Raw genomic sequence first — 19,604 nt, 5'->3', positions numbered from 1 at the left:
CAGTGTTGGAGCACCTGCCTAGAATCCCCCAGTGAGGGGCTGGGGGTATGGCTCAATGGTGGATCACCTGCCTGGAATCCCCCAGTGAGGGGCTGGGATGTGCCTCAATAATAGAATTTTTGCTTAGGGGGGTGTGAGAACCTAGGTTCAATCCTTAGTGCTGGGGAGGGGTGAGGAAGTCGGAAACTGGAGCTACCATTGACCTCTTCTGGGATGACAGCCAGATAGAGAGCTGAGTATCCTGCTAATTACCCTGAAATGGGGCCATTAAATGTCCTTCCCTATTCCACGGCATAACCACAACAGCCAAATGAGGTCAAATTTACAGAAATATCTTAGAGGACCATGAGCAGCCTCTGTGTGTGAAATAACCACCATAGACTGATGAAAAGAGTGTTGAATGTGATGTTTCTGGGATGTACAGTAAACAAGGTTCCTGAAACAGATTAACTGCTACTTGAGACATAAGCCTAGCTAATGTCATTCCTAAGTCTTGTCTTGCATACCTCCTGCATGAAGGCAAATCCGTCTTTCCGGTCTGTCTTGTTCAGTCTAGCCTTATGTAAACCAACAGCACACCTGTCAAACTGAGCTTAAGTGCCAAAAACTTACCTAGCTGACAAACCACCATTTTTATTTTTTAATTATTTTTTTTACAATTTATTAACTCTATACCCTGATTGAAGCTCTCTCCCTCAACTCCTCTCAGTCCCACCCTCCCTCCATATTTCCCCATCCCCTTCCCCCAGTCCACTGAAAGGGGGAGTCCTCCACTATTGCCATCTGCCCATAGTTTAAGTCTCACTAGGACTGCCTGGGTCCTTTTCTTCTGTGGCCTAGAAAGGCCACATCACCAGGGGCAAGTGATCAAACAGCAGTCAACCAAGTTCATGATAGAGGCTGCCCCTGCTCCCCTCCCTCAGAGATCCACATGAAAACTGAGCTGCCAATCGGCCACATCTGAGCAGGGGTTCTAGGTCCTCCCTATGCATAGTCCTCCACTGGTGCAACAGTCTCTGCAAGACCCCCTGGGCTCAGATCCTTTAGCTTTGTTGATCTCCTTGTAGGGCTCCTGTCCCCTCCATGTCCCTCTAATCCCATCCCTTTCTTCTTCTATGAGACTCCCAGTGCTCTGCCCAAAGTCTCAGCATCTGCTTCAATCCCCTGTTGGGTAGAGCCTTTCAGAGAACCCTCTATAGTAGGCTCCTATCCTGTTTCCTCTCTTCCATCACTTCCAGTGTCTCTCCCGGATAAACCACTTAAGTTCCTGTTGACAATTGCTTGTTACTGATTACAAAACTCATACATTTGAAATGACCTATATTCAATGTTATTCATCACTGCTTACCTTAAAAAAAAAGATTAAGAATTCATTTAAATGAATCATGATAACCCCCAAAGTGGAACATTCCTTAAACTTTAGGTACCTCTTAATCAACGAGACCTTGCCACTGAAATAGATCGCTACAGTAAATAGGAAAAAATGATAGCAGAGAAATATGGGTCTGGAGGGAAGGCTCAGTGGCTAACAGCACATACTCATCATCAAGAGGACCTGAGCTTGTTTCTTAGCAGCCATGTCAAGCAACACACATCTGTGTAGGTGTCTCTGTTTCTTTCTTCCTGCTGTGATAAACAGCCTGACAGAAACAACTGAAGGGACAAAGGGTTTATTGGGCTTGTAGTTCCAGAGAGATACAGGTGATCATGGTGGGGAAGATACAACTTCAGTCAGGGAAGTCATGGCCTCTGGAGCAGGAAGTAGCCTAGTCACCTTACATCTGCACTCAAGAAGCAAAGAGTGAACAGGAAGCAAAGCCCTTCCTCAGTAACTCACTGCCTACAGCAACATTCTACCTCTTACAGGTTCTACAAACTTCTAAAAAGCACCAACAGCTGGAGATCAAGTGTTCAAACAAATGAGTCCGTGAGGAACATTTCACATTCAAACTACAGCATATGTGTGGGGGGGGGGGGGGGCGTTTCTTGCTCATGTGTTGAACATTTTAGTATACCCAGAAAGCTTTCCAGGGGAAAAATAAGCAATGGATGAACGACTGAATTAATGAGTGAGTGAATAAGAGATAAAATGGGATTTTATTTTTGGCTCACAGAAATACATTACCTTAAAGAACTTAAAATCAGGGCTGGAGAGATGGCTCAGCAGTTAAGAGCACTGGTTGCTCCTCTAGAGACCTGGGTTCGAGTCCCAGCACCTACATGATGGCTCACAACTACCTGTAACTCCTGTTCAGGGGGTTCTGACACCTTCTGGCCTCTGTGAGCACTGCGCGTACATACATGTGCAGTAGATATACATGCAGGCAAAACATTGATGCACTTAAAATAAAAATAAACTTCAAAAGGACCTTAAAGTCAAAATGAATACAACACAAAATGCATCAGAAATTATCATTCTCGAAAGGCTCAATTACAAGAAGCAGGAAGAGGAAATAAGTAAAATCCCATAGACTCATAACCAGAACTACCAACTTTACTATTTTTTGAAGGGTAGAGGTTGAGATTAAGTCTTGCTATGTAGTTTGAGCTAGCCTCAAACTCATAATGCTCCTGCCTCAACCTCCCAAGAGCTTAGATTATGATGTGCACCATAACACCAACATCAAAATCAGCCATGTATATTTAAGAAAGGGTCTCACGTAATCAGGACTGGCCTTGAACTTGGTGTATAGCCAAGGGTGGCCTTAAATTACTGATCCTCCTGCCTTTATTTACCTCTGGAGTGCTGGTATACAGGTGTATGATACCATGCCAGGTTAATACAGTGCTAGGAGCTGACTCCAGGGCTCTGAATAAGGAGGAAAATGGTCTACCAACTGAGCCAAGCCTCCATCCCACTGTTAACCATAAATACTGCTTGATGCCTTTCTTTCCAGTTTTGTTTCCAGTTTTTGCTGTAACTAAGATCACATAATATACAGATTTTATACTCCATAAGTGTATTCCCATCACTGACATATTAATGAAATGATTGTACAGTGAATGATTCTAACATGTCTTTAAACATTGATGGTTGTCTCTGTTTCTGAATGCATCCTTAAATCAAATACACCAAAAAAGGACTTAGTGAATCAAAGTGTACTACTTGATTCTTTTTTAGTTTTTTATATAGATTTCTATATTTACTCCCCAAAATCTTATGCTAATTTATGCTCCTATGAACTGCATAAAGAGATATCTATACACTCACAATGGTTCATGTGGCACTGGCTGTAATAGCCAAGACACAAAGTCAACCTGGATGCCCATAATAGCTGAGTGGATACTGAAAACATGATATACGTATGTGGATGAGTACCCACACACACAGGCTTAAGGAGACACACTGTCTCACCCATTGACAACTGCCGTTCACACCCCCACAGTAAGTAAGTGGCACACTCCACCTTAAGGAGGCCTATTTTTATTTTCATTTTCAGCAGCCAATATTTATAAAAATTTAACTGGAGCCAAATACTGCTTTGTGCTTTGCACGGGTTATGTTCCATCAATCTTCCTCCAAAAAGCTTTCAAACATGTCTTCCCCCAGGATTTCTATACTCCAAGCTGAGTAAATACACTGAACTTTCCTTTGGTGAAATGGTGTCATGTCTACTCATTGCCTTGATTCTGTGTGTAACTAGCTGTGGTGCTCATGAATCCATGTTATCTCTCTCTAGAAAAGAACCTGACTGCAATCCCATTGCCATGGACCTGCTGGAGCTCAGCTGCACTACTTCCAGAGAGAATTTCAAGAAGTGACTGCCGAGGTCTACTCAGACAACCTGCTCTTCTTCTGTGAGAAGTCAAACCTCTTTCTACGTGGAGGTCACTCCATCATCGGGATTTCCAGAATAATAAGGTGCAGGGAACAGAAACCTTGTATTTGTTAATTTTAAAACACCATGACCAATTCCTGACAAAAACAACTAAGGGAGGAAGGACTTCTTTGAGCTCACAGTTACAGTGAGTTACAGTTCATCATGGCAGAGAGGGAATGGCAGAGTAGGACAAGTCACAGAAAGGCGGGTGAGATTCAGAGAGAAAGGGGGACAGGAAGAAGCCAGGGCAAGCGACAGCCCCAAGAGTTCTTCAGTGACCTGCTCCTTCCGATTGCTTCCCAACCCTCTCTTTTCAAGGTCTCTTAAGAATGCCATTGTATTATGACTCCACCAAGCAACTGACCCAATGATTAGTCAGAGTGTTTAGGATCCAATTGTCCCTAGAATCATCCTCACAGGCATGCCCAGCCTAATTCCTAGGTGTTTCGTTTGTTTGTTTTGTTTGGATTTTCAGGATAGAGTTTCTCTGTGTATGTTGTCCTGGACTCACTTTGTAGACTAGGCTGGCCTTGAACTCACAGATATCTGCCTGCCTCTGCCTCCCAGAGTGCTGGGATTACAGCCACCTTGCCCGGCTTCCTATGTGTCTCTTAATCCAGTCAAGTTGACAACCAAGACTAAGAGCCATAGCTGCAAACCCACAGAAATAATCTGCCTAAGACATGAACAAGAAAACGTTGCTTCTGGGACCGGGGAGGTCAGCTCATTCAGGAAAGCGCTTATTGCCCAAGCAGGAGAACCTGGGTTCACGCCACAGAACCCACATAAGAAGTGGGGCACAGTGATGACATGTAATTCTCACCCCAGCACTGGGGGCCCTGGAGCTTGCTGGCTGTCTAGGTTAGCCAGTTTGGTGAATTCTGGGCCAGTGAGAGTCTGCCTCTAAGAAAAATAAGGTGGACAACTCCCGAGCAAAGACATCTGGTCTGCCCATCCACTAACACACATATGCACATATGCACACACACATACACAAACACACAGTCTCTCTCTCATACCATACACATTAATATACACGCATACCCCTACCCTCACATCTCCATATGCATATTCACACACATCCACACACATTAATACACACATATTCACATACACACACATATCCCCATCCATTTACACACATGCACACAAACACCAGCACAGACATGTATGTGCACACATCCACACACCAATATACACACTTAGACACACACACACACAAAGTTACTTTTTCTGTAAGCTAGTGACATTGGAGGCCATTGCTGCCCAGCAAAGCTATCTATACATGAAACCATCAAAGTGTGGCAGTTTTGGCAAAAGAGGGATCTCTACTCTCTCTCTCCCCACGTCAGGAGACTTTCCTCCATAAAGCATTTGTGGAGTGGTAAGCCTACATCCACTCACCTAGTTCAAAAACATTTATGTAGCGCGTACTGGATGCCCAGAGCTACTCTACGAACTCTACAGAGACTTAGACAACACAGAACCCCATCGTGGAGGAATCTGCTCTCTCCATTTCACAGGGGAGGTTGCTGAGGCAGAAAGAGGCCCGAGAGCAGGGCTAGAGAATGATCCACCACAGCCAAGCTTTTGGTCTCAAAGGAGTGTCTTTATTAAGTATGCAACAAGAAAGCCTTAAAGAATAAAACAGCAAGCCCCCCAAAAATCATAGCACGTCAGAGCAGATGCTTGCACCATGCAGTAGAATGTGAGAAGGTCTTGTCTTAAGAGGCAGTTCCCTAGTGAGAGTTTATGGCAGAACAGCATCTCCTCAGTTGAGACTTTCAAGTGAATAAAAACAAATAGCAACAGATAGAGACAAAAATCAGGAAATGGGGGTCTCACAGCACACAGCAGGAGCCAGCTGGGGTGGTTGAGGCAGTCATCTGGAGTTCTCCATGGAGTTTTCTCTCCATGGCTGAACCTGTGGCTTCTCACGATCACTGCAGGTACTTTTATATCACAGGGTGAACACCAATGACCTCTGTGGGAAATGGAGCACCTTCTAGCTGCCCCTGAGGTCATGGTGTTTTCACTCTTGGGCTGTTTTGCTGTTCTCTTCCCTCTCTGTCACAGGCAGCCTATCTCTAAACACAGGATCTTGGGTGGCACTTTGAGGCAGATATGCTTGAGCCTGAAGTTGGGGGTGAGAGGGTTGGCAAATCCATTCCCAGAGCCAGCCTTTTAAGTGGCCAGAGCAGCACATGGCAATTCACCAGTATAATGACATTACAGAGCTCAAACTTGGGAAGTCTGGTTCCTGTGTCACATTGTCACCCGGTGGCTGAGCAATTACCACAGCCACCAACACTTACAGAATGCATTCTCAGAATAACCCCAGGGAGTGAGAGAACCTAGACTCAGAGATAGAAAGTTACTGATTCAAGATCACACAGGGATGCTGGAGAGATAGCTCAGCCAGGTAAGAGCACTGGCTGTTCTTCCAGAGGGCCTAGGCTCAAGCCCCAGCACCCACATGGAAGCTCATAACTGCTTGTAACTCCTGTTCCAGGGGATCTGACAACAACAACAAAAAAGATCACACATGGGCCTTATTTATTTATTTATTTATTTATTTATTTATTTATTTATTTATTTATTATTTTATTTAAAGACAGGGTCTCTCTCTATAGTCCTGGTGCTCTTGGGACTCACAATATAGACCAGGCTGGCCTTGAACTCACAGAATCTACCTGCCGCTTCCTCCTAAGTATTGGGATTAAAAGTATGTACTCTGTCCCATTCCCAGCCATCCAGGGACCTTAATGTCATGCCCATGTTCTGTGAAGCGGTAATGACTAATGATGAAAAGGGCTGAGGAGACAGTTCATTTGGTAGAGTGCTTGCCCAGCATGCACAGCCCAGGGTTCCATTCCCAGGAAATACATAAAACTGGGTGTGATGTTGCTTGTTTCTAGCTCCAGTACTCATCTGTAGGGAAGGCAGGAGTAGGAGTACAGGCAGGTGGGGTGAGGGCTCTCTGTGGGTAAAGCACTAGTTGAACATGCATGAAAGGCTAAGTTCAATCCTTGGAAAGCCACCATAGTGAGATGTCTTATCACGCCAGGATTAAAGAGGCAGTAGACCAGCAAGTCTAGCCTACTTGGTGAGTTCTAGGTCACTAAATGACTTTGTCTCAAAAAGAAACTGGGTCATGCTTGAGGAATGATAGCCAAGATTGTCTCTGGCTTCCACGTGCACCCCCACAAACACTTCTACCTGTATACACATGTATGTATGACAGAGGCACACACACAAAGTCCAAGGCTATCCTCAACTACATAGTTCAAGGCTGAGCTGGTATATTTAAAACCATGTCAGAAAGAGGGAAAGGGAGGGAGGTGAGGGAGAGAGGGAGGAAAGGAGAGAAAGAGGAAAGGAGGAAGGGCAGAGGAGAAGATAAACAGAAAGAGGGAGGCAGACACACCAAGAAAGAGAGAGTGAGAGAGCACAGCAACACCCTTTTGCTCTCTCTCTTCAAACTGAGAGGCAGATATGCATGAACTCAGCACCATGACATCTTCGGAATTCTCTCTGCTTGTATCACCACTGCTGCCATTAATAGATGTTTACCTGGCATCCAGCTCAGGAGAAATGCTATGCCAGGCTCTCTTGCCCCAGTTAACGCTGTAGCAAAAGGCTTGTTTTAATTAGCCCTCGGCATGATGTAAGATGAAATAACCTGAAAGGCATCCGGCGCCATGGTCAGGTGGCTCTTACTCGATGCCTACAGTTTTCACAAGTTTGCACAGCAGCCAGCTGCCCCAGAATGTAGCAGGAACTGAGAACATAATATTCCTGTCCTCCTGTTTCATTATCACCAGCAAGGGTGTCCACATTAAAGGATCAGTGTGAAATGGACAATTCACACATCTTCCCCGTTTCGCAACAGTGTCCGTCCCTGCTGTTGCCACGGATGCTGGGCCTATTGCAGCTTCACTGCACTTTGCACAACAAGAGAAAAGGTCTCTATCAGCAGGAAGCACGTGCAGACAAGTAGGCAGCTGTGCAGATGCATGCACATTCTTTGTAACCATTCTTCATGTGGCTTAAGGGTCTCCCAAAGGGTCCAGTGTTTAGAACAGAAATTCTCACCCTGTGGGTCACGACCCCCTCCTGGGGTTCAAACAACCCTTTCACATAGCAGATATCCTGCACATCAGATATTTATATTACAATTAATAACAGTAGCAAAAATACGGTTATGAAATAACAGTAAAAATCATTTTATGGTTGGGAGTCATCAAAACACGAGGAACTATATTAAACGATTGGGAGCATTAGGAAGGCTGAGAATCACTGGTTTAGAAGCTTGTGCTAAGGTAGAACTGTAAAGATGTGGGGCCAGTCTGGAGCATAGCTCAACTGGAGAGCTCCTGCCTGGAATATTCCAGTAAAGGACTGCAGTGTGTGGCTCAGTGATCGAGCACCTGCCTAGAATCCCCCAGTGAGGGGCTCGGGCGTTACTTATCCAGCAATACACAAGCACGTAGATTTCACCCAGCTTCCCCTCCAAAAAAAGGTAGGATGGGCGATCTCCAGGTCATTCAGGACGCTGACCTTGGAAAATGTCTCAAAACAGTTCTTATGAAAGAAAGTCTATACAAAAGAAAAAGGCTGACCAATCTTAGACTTTCAGCCTCCAGACTTCATACTTCATACTCAAGTAGTCTGTTATCAAAATGAAAGTGAGCTGAGACCAACAGGGAACATGATAAAAAAGAAAAGACACATTTGAGGAGGGTATCTTTTCCCTTCAGTGAGGAGGCTAAATTGCTTGAAAAGTAAAAGGCCAATAGTTCAGTGGAATCTTTCTTCTCCAATTTTTCCATTGTGAGGAACACTCTTTCCAAAATGGAGTGTCACTGGGGACCTTCCAGGACTTACTTGGGAAATTTATCACCTTTAGACATAGTGCACTTAATGACAGGGAAGGCCTTCTATTACCCCAGCCCAGCCAGCCATTTGGTAGACCCTTGTGAAGAGGTAAACTCCTCCCAATACTCTGGCTAGTCTTGCCTTAAATTGGAGATGATTCCAGGTACCCTGTATTCATATTTGATCCCTCCATCTTCAGCTGATCCAAATCCAGTGGCCTGGTTTGCGATACTGAGTTTTCTCCTATTGGTGCATTAGCTTCTACCCATCAGACCCTGTTTGCACAATCTATCCCTCTGTGGTAAACACCCTTTTCTCTAAGACAGAATCCATTATACTTTTCTAACTTTCTCAAGTTCTGGTCTCCTGTGACAAAATCCCTGCTCCAAGGTGGAGCCAAGTATCTTCATCTGCCTCAATCTCCCCAGTACCCATCACTCCTTGTCTGAGAGACTGGGAAGGGTCCTGATGACTTCTTATGGAGACAGTTTTTGCCTCCTATCATTTGTCACTTTATTTGGTCATGTTGAGACACATTGCTTGCATTCGTACAATTTAATAGGTCCCATGCATCCTGTTGTGTGACTTTTCCTGGGGAGATACAAACAAATATCTATTCACCTCAGATAGGGTGTTGAAGACAGATCAAAGAAAACATTCCACCCAGTCTCATTGAACCAATAAATGTATTGGGACTGCTTATGGGACATTTGTGAGGAGTCACTTAATAAGAACTTAGGTGACTAAAAAGCATGCATCTCTATAAAGTTCAACCCAGCATGAGTGACACTGCACAAAAGCCGCTACACTGGAGGCCCTTGTATAGTGTATAAGAAGCTCCATTGGTGGAAAATCTCCTCTCTCCAGCAATTGCTACTGCTTATGCAGCCTTGAGGAAAGACCTTAGAAATCTCCTAAAATTCAGGAAATTCCTGAGCCTTGTGAGTTTCATTCACTTCCTAAAGCCTGTTTCAGGGATGGGGAGATAGATTAGTGGTTAAGAGCTCTCTGGGTACTCTTCCACAGGACCCAGGTTCAGTTTTTATCACCTGTATGATGGTTCACAACCATCTATAACTGCAGTCCCAGGGAATTTGACACCCTCTCCTGGTCTCTGTATTCATGTGGCTGACTCATATGAATACATTCCGGGAAAACACTCATACACATAAGATATTTAAATATAAAAATATTAAAAAGCAGCCTCTCTCTAGGAGGGAGTGTTTCAATATGGAAGACATAACTACAAAACAACCCATTCTCCATCTCTATCCCCATCTGACACTCTCATCCAGTGGTTCTCAACCTTGCTAAAGCTATGACTCTTTAATACAGTTCCTTATGTTGTGGTGACCCCAACCATAAAATTATTTTCATTGCTATTTCGTAACTGTAATTTTGCTTCTGTTATGAGTGATAATGTAGCTATCTGATGTGCAAGATATCTTATATGTGAGAACTGCTGCTCTAGACCTTTGTACCAGCGACCACGTAGATAACAACTACATCTCTGTGTCCACAAGAACTAGTCTTCACTGAGAGATCCCCAGCTATGGTGATCTGGTATTTATAGCTGTGTGGGAAGGTAAAGAAGCTTAGAAGACTAAGATAGCCCAAGAGAATCACACTTGACTCTCAAGAAACCAAAAGCCATACTTGCTTCACAAAGCCCACGTAAAAATCTGCCTTTGCCTGTCTGTGGTGCTCTGGGATGTCATGATGGGATGTTTCCATGGGAATAAGAGGTCCAATTCAAGCAGATGACTTCCTTCTGGCGGTGTCTCCAGATGGAATCTCTGCTTCCTAATCCTGGGGTTTCTACTACTTAGCAGCGGCAGAGGAAATCACTACACAGCCAGACTCTGAAAAGAGGGGGACCACCTTTCGCTGCACTTTAGTGGTTTTCTCCTCTTCAACCTTCTCCATCTCTCTTTCCTTCGAAGCCCCAGACTCTGGGGATGACATGAACAAAGAGAGCTGCCTCATGACAAGGTCTCTAGCTAAGACTCTCTGAAGTTTGAAAGGCTGGCTCTTTTGCCTTCTGAACATGCCACCTTCTCTCTCCCCAGCCCTTTATTTTCCTTGGGACTCAATTTGAGAAAGGTGACATTTCAGTGGCAAGTAATATTTAAATGCTGAGATGACCGGCGTTTTTCTTCATTTCTGTCCTGTCTGTTCAGACTGCAATTTGTGTGACATGTCAGAAGTCTCCCAGAAGCACCAAAAGTTTGTTATTTACCATTTATACTTTAAGCTATAAAAATACAGTAGGAATAGATGTTTTTAAAATGTTAGTTGGTACATTGATACCACTGGCTGGTTAGGAAGGCTGAACTAAAATATATAGCAGTTTCCCTGCTTCAGTGTCTCAAGACCTGGATTACAGATGTATGCCATCAAGCCTATGTGAATTTACCTTTTGCTTTCTCTTTGTCTCTGCGTATCTCTCTCTCTCTCTCTTTCTTTATTTGTCCCTGTCTGTGTGTGTGTGTGTGTGTGTGTGTGTGTGTGTGTGTGTGTGTGTGTGCAGGCACCCATAGGTCACATGCCATAGCACAAATGTGTAGGTCAGAAGGCAACCTCAAGTATCAGTCCTCACCTTCCACCTTGTGATGTCTCTTGTTCACCACTGTGTATGTCACAACAGGTGGCCCATGAGAACTCTCTAGTCTCTGCCTCCAATCTCACCGTAAGACCACTGGAATACGTGAACACAGCTGTGAGTGGCTGCACATGAATTCTGAAGATCCACTCTCAGATTCTCACACTGTACAGCATGCATTTTTTAACCACTGACCGATTTCCCCAGCCCTTTGAATTTCACTTTTAATAAACGATCATACTGGATGTATAAGATTAAAAAGTACTGCTTCAGTACACTGCATATGTCATATTCAATCGTCATATAACCAGTATACACTGATTGAGTATATACATCCGTATGCACTGTGGCATGAACAAATCAGGCTAATTAGCATGTCTGTTACTTCAAATGTTTATCATTTGTTCGTGATTAAAGCATTTAAATCTTTTAGCTGTTTTTGAGGGTCTGGGGAGGTAGCTCAGTTGTTAAATACTTACCTCATAAGCATAAAGAGTTGATTTTTCACCCCCAGAACTCATGTGAAAAGCCAGGCAATAATAAGATTGCGAAATGGGAGGCAAAGACAGGTAGAGCTCTGAATATATGCTGCTCAGCTAGCCTAGCCTATGTAGTAAAGTACCCAGCAAATAAGGGGGCCTCCTCTCAAAAAAAAGGTGGACGACTCCGGAGCCCTGACAATTGTTCTCTGCCTCTGCATCCACACTGAACTCACATGTACATCTCTCACACACAAATTAGATAGACAAAAATAAGCATCCAAATCCTATTGCTGGTTTTATGCATTTCAATATGTTGCTAGTGTCTACAGAAACCACACTACATGGTTAAACTGGGCATCCTAACCCTCTAAAGTTCTGTGCCTGTGGTGGTTAGTCTTAAGTGTCAACATGACACAATCTAGAGTCACCTGGGAGGAGAATATCAGTGAGGAACTGTCTGGATACGGTCGGCTCGTGGCCATGTCTGTGCGGGACTGCCTTGATTGGATTAATTGTGGTGGGAAGAGCTTGCAGCAAAGTGGGTAGCTCCCTTTCATGGGACCAGGAGACAGGAGACAGTGTTGGCATGCATGTGTGGCCGTCAGTCCTCAGAGTGCAGACGCAACGTAACCAGTTCCGCTGGCAGTTGGAATGTAGCCCCTGCCAACGCGACTCCCTTGCGATGATGGACTCTACCCTGTAGCTCTGGGACCATGAACTGAAAATAAACCTTTTCTCCCTAAACCGCTTTTGTCATAGTATTTTATCACAGCAACAGGAAACTAAGACTCTACCAATTAGTTTGGACCTCCATGTCTCCATCCAACATCCCTTTTAACTTGAATGAATGCCTAATCCACATACAATGGGGCTAATTTGCATACAATAATACATAATCTGCATACAGTGATGGAGATATACTAGAATGCAACAAATAAGAGAATAGCAGAAACCGCAGATCAACAACAGCTGCAGGCTGTTGTGGAGATCTGAGCATTGCTTCAACTCATGCATTATTCAAAGTTTGATTTTTCCTTCTTTTTTAAAGACTTATTTTAATGGTGTGTGCACACTTGCACACATGTATGCACAGGCTTCCAGGTGTCCACAGGAGCCAGACAGAAATTGTGTCAAATCTCCTGGAGCTAGAGTTACAGACAGTTATAAGCCATCTCATCTGGGTGCTGGGAACCAAACTCTGGTCCTCCGCCAAAGTAGGAGATGTCCTTAACTGCTAAGCCATCTATCCATCCCCTGAAGCTCAATTTTTCTTCCATTCTCCTCTCTATACCCCCTCCTCCAAGGGGGAAAAAAAAATGATGAGAAGACACAAGTGTATTGTCTCCCAAATAAAGGAAAAGTGACAGCGCTTTCAATGAAAGGCTCCGCATGATTGGAATTAAATGTCAAATATGATTTTCTGTTGGCAATTCAAAGTGTCTGTGTCAAAACCCAGAGTGACGGTGTGGCTGCCGATTAGTATCTATGTGAATGGCGGCATCACACTGTGTGGAAGGTTAAAATTCATAGATTAACACAGTTCTCTTCACGCTACCACTTAAGAGGTAATTTGTTCAAGCAAGAGACGCTTAAAGTGTGGCTGCCCACAAGCAGGAGTTCCCAGTCCCCTGAAGTCACCCATCACCTATGACCCTGCCCCAGTGTGGGAGTGAGGGGATGGGTGGAGTGTCTGCCATCGTAACTGGGTGACAGGCAGGAAGGCTGAGCTGGACAGTTCTTCGCAGCCCAGCTGTCAGTAGCTACCAGCTATATCTACTTGCCCTTTCTCCGGAAAAATGGAGTTCTTATTGATCTCCCCAATATGAAATGGCTTTCCAGGCTGGAGATTTGATTCATTTCATTTCAACTTTCCACATGGTATGAAAGGACAGGAAGGTGGGAAGGGGGGAGCTGCCTGGCAGGTCACTGAATCATGTACCTCACCTCCAGACTTCTTCTAGATCTAAGGAATGATGGCAACCAGGACCCAGAAAGGTTTAGAAACATGCCTGATCACAGAACATAATAGGAGGGAAGAGAATAGCTCACATCATATAGTATTCACAACACAGCAGAGGCCATGTTAGATGAGATTCCAAAGCTTCAATATCCTGTAGTTTACAAAGACTGATTTTGATATGCCAATGGAACAATGCTAAAACTGTTAAGTAACTTTGGGCTGAGGATGTAGCTCAGAAGTAAAGCATTCACCTGAGATCAAAAGGAGGAGCTGGAAAATGTGGCTCAGTGGTAGAGCGCCTGCCTAAAATCCTCTAGTGAGGGGCAGGGGGCATGAGGCAGTGGCAGAGCACCTGCTTAGAATTCCCCAGTGAGGGGGTGAGGGTGTGGCTCAGAAGCAGAGCACCTGTCTAGAACCGTCCAGTGAGGGGTTGGGAGTGTGTAGCTCAGTGGTAGAGTACCTGCTTTGTATGTGAAAGACTCTAGATTCCATCCCCAATACTAGAAAAAAGGTGGGAAGGTGGGAAGTATTGAGCAATTTGCATAAACCACAGTGAGCTCACAGCAGAAACATGTAGAGCTAAGTCTCCTAACTCCTGATTCAGTGCTCTTTACCTCAGATTGTGGAACTGTATCTGGCAGACACTGTGTTTTTTCTTCCTTCCCCAACAGCAACTTTTGTCCCCATGTCTGGGGATAGAAGTAAAACAAAGAAAACAGCCTGTTCAGTATGGAATCCCTGTACTTCAACCAAGGATGCAGAAAGTTCACAAGACAACGTTGCAGCGGCGATGTGGAGTGTTGACTCTGTCCTGTGTGAAGCCTGACATCCAAATGCATTCATGAGGTGCCATTTCCAACTCTCCTGCCAGCCTCCATCTTCGTCTGTATCAGAATCCTAATGCCCACTTTCCTGTTTGAGTTATGGTAATTTATTGTAATGGTGTATTTTGACCTTTTCAGTATTTTGTATTTTTATTGGATAGCTGTTTCACCTCTTCCCTGGGGGTTTAAGCCAGGTTGAAAACAAGAGAGAGTGGTAAGACCAACCAATCAAAATACAGAATATTAAAAAGGTCAACACACAAGAGCAAACTGCTAATTTGGAAAACACAAATATAAGAGGGATGAAAATTCTGAAGAGCCTGGTAGTCAGAGAGTGGGGAGGGGGGGAAGGGAGGGAGAGAGAGAAATAGCCAGGAAAAGGCTGAGGGCCTCCTTTCAACCCATCACACAAAGGCCAGGCATTGTAGCATACACACCTGTCACCCAGGTGTCTCAGGATGCAGAGGCAGGAGAATCAAAAGTCCCAGGTTATACTAGACTACATACGAATTTGGACCACACGAGACCCTGTCTCAAAAAAGAAAAAAGAAAAGAAAAGCAATTCACCGCACAGCAGCTACGCCAGCCACTAAATGGAAACTCACCTGCCCTGAGAATTCCAAGAAAGGGAGTCAGTGCAAACACCAGAATATGAGGCTTAAACTATACCATTTCTGTTTCCACCAGGTAGCTGCACATGGTGGCATAAAGTAGTGTCCCCACCAAGTCCCAACCCAGAGATGCTAGGCACTTTGAATATAATGTGACATCATCAGAAGATGCAACAGGGGGCTCCTATCCACAGGTAGAGGAGCATGTTGTGGATGTAGAACCGACCTTCTCCCTCTCCTTTCCCTCTCCCTCTCTCTCTCTTTCTGAATGCTCTCCAGGAAGAGAACTCCCTATTCTTCCCTTTCCATTGAAGTCTATGAGTTAAAGTATAAAAATAAGCATATCTTAGGTCATATATGATGGTACAAGCCTGTAATCCCAGCACTGGGGAAGTTGAGATAGGATCACGTATTTAAGTCTAGCCTGGATAACACAGGGAGTCCCAGACTCAAGAAAAAAAGAAAAGAACCAGCATATCTTAACAATAATATTGAAAAAGCATTTTAAAAATGGAAGTAATTTATGTGTCCTTGATGTGATTCTACTGAAGGTTAGGGCAATCAACATATTAAATGAGCTATAGGTATCAACATAAAAACTTACCTGGACTGTTTGATAACCATGTTCTCAATATGAGGGAATCTACCCTGAACTCTAACACTGAGCCACGCCCCAGCCCCTCCCTGTTAGCAAGAGTCCTACTACCAGACCACACCTCCAGCCCCTCCCTGAAGGATTCTATGCAGATGCCTTACCACTGATTGTTTTTATAATCTTTACATTAAAATGATTTAAAATAATTTTCATAAGAAGTTAAGGTTAGGACTGAGGAGATAGCTCAGGTGTTAAAGTGCTTGGACTTCACTCCCCAGAACTCACGGGGGCTGTTTGTTTGTTCATTTCTTTGTTTAAAAAGAAAGTAGGGCACATGCGTGTAGCCAGCCAACCAGCTTAGTCTCCTTGGCAAGCTCCAAACAAACAAACCAACAAAAAAACTTGCTTCAAAGAGAGCATGGAAAGTACCTGAGAAATGACACCTGAGAATGTCCACTGTTTACCACATGTGCTGTCACACACACTCACCACCAACACACAAGCATATACAGGAAGGTAAGGTTATAACTTGAAAAGCATCATGTGATGAGGCAACAGCTTCATGAAGAAAAGAAAACATACCTGGCTCATTTGGAGCCAGAAGGAGAATCCGAAACTTGGAAGTATCCTTCACAGGAAGGCTTTGGCATGACCCCTAAGAGCCACCACTTGGACATGCATGTTGTGGCCTGTATGCGTAACCCTAAAGCTGGAACAACGTAAACAAGCCAATCCTCGTAACTTCCTTGCCAGCCAGTCAGTAATCTTCAGTCTCAATGAAATATCCTAGCTCCAAAAATAATATGGGCAGGGGTAGAAAAAGCCATCTAACATGGAGGAGCTGTGGGCTCTATACACAAATGCACATACATGTGCCTGCAGTTACACAAGCTAACATTGTCACACTGTCCTCTGAGTGCTTTCCAGTCACGTGGCTTTGCCATAGGTTACACGTCATCCTGAAAAGTGGGGACATTATCAAATGAATGACTGCATCTGTTGGCATCTGAACTATTCCCTGTGTGATGTTTTGAAGGCTCATTCCCTGGTAGGTGGCTCTACTTTGAAAGGCTTTGAAGCAGGTAGGGAGTGGGATCAAGCTGGAAGATATAAGTCCCTGGGGAAACAACGTTTCAGACCTTCCAGCTACCCACTTCCTAGTCCCAGAGTATTTGATACTCATTTCAAATACTCTGCTACCAAGGGCTCCTATACACAGATACATAAAACCACACAGACATGGAAATAAAAATAAAGTATTTTAAAAATAAGAATAAAATGTATGTCTAGACAGCTGTAGTCCCAGGCTAAGTCCCAGAAACATGACTAGTTCTTTGTACACAGTCCAGGCAAGAGCTACTATGTGGCATTGACTCAGGAAAGATGGTTTCTGAGTGAGGAACCAGATTTGGTTAGTCACCATAGCACATATTCTGTCTCGAGCTCTGGGTTTCCCTATGAGAAAAGCCATTCTTCTTTTTCAATATATGCCTGACTTTTCATCCTCTCCCAGGCTATCATCAGATCATTTCCATTTGTTTCAAAAGACCTTTTATCCACCTCGAGGTTTTACCTGCTAGAACCTGGGGCTGCTATGTTACAACATCCACCAAATTACACATAGGGATGACAAGCCTCTTGTCCTCACACAGAAATGGCTTAAAATACCGTATTCCCCTTTGTAGACGTTGGTTAAACTATCATCAAAACCAAGATGAAAATCAAGAATCTTCCCTCTCTAGTGGCTCATGGTGGTTTCCCTCTTTTGTTCCAGGCTAAATCGCGTGTGATTATTATTTCTTTGACTTGACTCCTCTGTGTAACAGTTCATCAAATCTGCTTTTGTTCTGGAAATTTATTTTGTCGGCTAATTGGTCCTCCCAGGCTCAGAGGCACTAAGCTGCCCACCAAAGGGCCTTTTTCTTTATATTAATATAGTACCTTTCTCTAGAGAGGGCTTAGCATTTACAAATAGCAAGGAATTATTCATTGAAGGTATTTTTTTTTTTTTGCAGAATTCAAAAGTTGAAAATTGTAAAAAATAAATAAATAAATAAATCAGAATCTGCAATAGTTTCTCAAATAATTATTGTCCAGGGAGAACTTATACCTAAATGATATTCTAATTCTGATCCGGCCAATCAAGAGCTCGGGTTGTAGGAGGGTTCATAAAAGGTGTGTTGAGGAAAATAAATAGAATTGATTGGGAATCAGGGCTTAGGAGGCAGCTTGGTCAGCAAAGGGCTCACTGTGCAAGCATGAGGACTTGAGTTCCATTTCCAAAAATGGGCGTGGGTGGTATGCTTATAATTACAGAGCTGGGAAGTCAGGGCTTGCTGTGCTCAGTAAGGCCCTGGTAGAAGTGAGATACTCTGCCTCAAAAATCAAGGTGGAGAGGCGACTGAAGAAAGCTACTACAGGATGACCTCTGTCTTCTGTGTCTTCGTGTATATGCATGCAGAGAAATACATACAGAGACTGAGAGATAGAAAATAGATGATCTATATGGGAAAACAGCTCCACAGTCAGGACCAACCAAGAAAACACTCAGGCACTGGTTCTATGCAGAGAACAAGTCCCTGACATTCTATGGGCCCCTTTAATACTGAATGAATCCTTCCAAGACATCTATCTATCTCTGTCTATCTATCTATCTATCTATCTATCTATCTATCTATCTATCTATCTATCCATCCATCCGTCCAGCTATCATGTCTCCATCATCTATCTATCATCTATCCATCTGTCTATCATCTATCGGTCTACATACCTGTATCTACATTACTATTTTTATATCTACCTATCTTTCTTTTATCTTAGTTGACACTGTTGGCTCATAGTGAACTCACCCTAAATGAATCCTGGCTCTGTGAGTATACACTTTTGAGTGCTGTTCTTACTATTTGTATCTTCTCCAGGAAACTAAGTTTTGTAGCTGGCACATGCAACATGGAGCCCATAAGTCACATGCACCCAGGAACTGCTGTGAATGGTTACAGGGCACAGCATTACATTGCAATGTCAGATGGTTGGACCTCTGGGTAAGCACTTGGTAGCAGGGGTGCTTCTTGTGTTCATGACCTCGATTCTCAGATCCCCAAATCAGAGCCTAAATATGGTAGGAAATCAATCTTTTCTTATTTTCTGTTTACTGTGTATCCTATTTAGCTTTGACTATCAACTTGACACAGCCTAGAGTCATTTGAAAGAAGAATTGCCCAGATACTATTGTCCTGTGGGCATGTTTGTGTCTTGGTTATTAACTGATATAAAGGGCCCACCCCACTGTGAGTGAAACAGTCTCTGGGTGGGGGTCCTGTGCGATATAAGAAATCCAGGTGAGCATGAGCCTGCAAGTAAATCAGCAAGCATCATTCATTCATGATTCCTGCTTGAGTTCCTACCCTAACTTCCTGCAGTGATGAACTGCGAGCGAGCTATAAGTTGGAATGAACCCTTTCCTCCCCTATGTTGCTTTTGGTCAGAGTACTGTATCACAGCAACAGAAGGAAACTGGAGCATTGTGCTATTAATAAATTATTAAGGACATACTTTCGAAACCTCTCAGGCCTGGGACACCTATCTGTGGCAATAGCTTCTCATCTACACCATACAATGCCTGCCTTGACCTGACCCATGACCTGCTTTGTTTCTTTCCTTCCCTTCCTCCCAAGCAGCATTGACAATCTTCTTGTCTTTGAAGATAAACATAAGCAATGGGAACATTGAGAGGAAACCTGGTATCAACTGTGCCAGATCAATGGAACAGAAAAGAAAGAACCGTAATACCAGAAATGGGGTTTGGAGAGAAGACATCATTAGTTTTCTTGC

The sequence above is a fragment of the Psammomys obesus genome, unplaced genomic scaffold (genome assembly GCF_907164565.1).
Source record: "Psammomys obesus unplaced genomic scaffold, mPsaObe1.curated_primary_1811, whole genome shotgun sequence".
Lineage (NCBI taxonomy): Eukaryota > Metazoa > Chordata > Mammalia > Rodentia > Muridae > Psammomys > Psammomys obesus.
The sequence above is the reverse complement of the archived record's forward strand: the minus strand, read 5'-3'. Positions refer to the sequence as shown.